Source organism: Parus major, unplaced genomic scaffold (genome assembly GCF_001522545.3).
Source record: "Parus major isolate Abel unplaced genomic scaffold, Parus_major1.1 Scaffold823, whole genome shotgun sequence".
Lineage (NCBI taxonomy): Eukaryota > Metazoa > Chordata > Aves > Passeriformes > Paridae > Parus > Parus major.
In genome coordinates this window covers 8,578-10,055 of record NW_015379700.1, presented here as the reverse complement: position 1 = coordinate 10,055, position 1,478 = coordinate 8,578, and the positions used below count along the sequence as shown (strand labels likewise).

Sequence of the window (1,478 nt, the reverse complement as noted above, 5' to 3'; positions counted from 1 at the left end):
AGGAGGAACGGAGGAGGAAGGAACGGGAACGGGAGGAGGAGGAGGAGACGTCGAGGTGACGTCGGAACGGCGCCGGAGGGGACCATGGGGCCACCAAGAGCCACCATGGGGACAGTGGGGTGTCCTTGAGGACCATGGGGCCACCAAGAGCCACCATGGGGACAGTGGGGTGTCCTTGGGGACCATGGGGCCACCAAGAGCCACCATGGGGACAATGAGGTGTCCCTGGGGACCGTGGGGTCACCAAAAGCCACCACGATGACAATGGGGTGTCCTTGGGGACAGTGGGGCCACCAGAAGCCATCATGGAGACAATGGGGTGTTCCTGGGGACCGTGGGGTCACCAAAAGCCACCACAGTGACAATGGGGTGTCCTTGAGGACCATGGGGCCATCAAGAGCCACCATGGAGACAATGGGGTGTCCTTGGGGACCGTGGGGCCACCAAGAGCCACCATGGGGACAGTGGGGTGGTCCTGAAGGTCCTTCGTGGTGACAGTGGGGTGTCCTTGGGGACAGTGGGCCACCAGAAGCCACCATGGAGACAATGAGGTGTTCCTGGGGACTGTGGGGTCACCAAAAGCCACCATGGAGACAATGAGGTGTCCCTGGGGACCATGGGGCCACCAAAAGCCACCATGATGACAATGGGGTGTCCTTGGGGACAGTGGGGCCACCAGAAGCCACCATGGGGACAGTGGGGTGTCCTTGGGGACCATGGGGCCATCAAGAGCCACCATGGAGACAATGGGGTGTCCTTGGGGATCGTGGGGTCACCAAAAGCCACCACAGTGACAATGGGGTGTCCTTGGGGACCGTGGGGCCACCAAAAACCACGATGGGGACAGTGGGGTGGTCCTGAAGGTCCTTCATGGTGACAGTGGGGTGTTCTTGGGGACCATGGGGCCACCAAGAGCCACCATGGAGACAATGAGGTGTTCCTGGGGACTGTGGGGTCACCAAAAGCCACCATGGTGACAACAGGTTGGTCCTGAAGGTTCTTCGTGGTGACCTAAAGGTTCTTCATGGTGACAATGAGATGTTTCTGATGGTCCATCAAGGTGACAATGGGGTGGTGGCACCCAAAAGCCACCGCGGTGACAATGGGCTGGTCCTGAAGGTTCTTCGTGGTGATCTAAAGGTTCTTCATGGTGACAATGAGATGTCCCAAGGGTCCTTCATGGTGACAATGAGATGTCCCCAAGAGTTCTTCACGATGACAATGAGATGTTCCTGAGGGTCCGCCATGGTGTCCATGGGATGTCCTTGAGGAGCCTCCAGGGTGACAACGAGATGTCCCCAAAGCCACCATGGTGTCCGTGGGATGTCCCCAAGGCTCTGCCATGGTGACAATGAGATGTCCCCGAAAGCCACTGTGGTGTCCATGAGATGTCCCTGAGAAGCCTTCAGGGTGACGGAGATGTCCCCAAAGCCACCGTGGTGCTCATGGGATGTCCCCAAGGGTCCACCAGGGTGACA

General features: G+C 59.0%; 1 long non-coding RNA gene across 1 annotated transcript in view; it reads left to right on the top strand.

Annotated features, from left to right (window-relative positions):
• The first annotated feature begins 6 nt into the window (after positions 1-6).
• The window catches only part of LOC117243831, a 7,345-nt gene continuing 5,873 nt past the window's right edge, over positions 7-1,478 (top strand). Inside the window, exon 1 of the long non-coding RNA XR_004495741.1 lies at positions 7-1,472. This is a non-coding gene — a long non-coding RNA (uncharacterized LOC117243831). The remainder of the gene's footprint in view (positions 1,473-1,478) is intronic.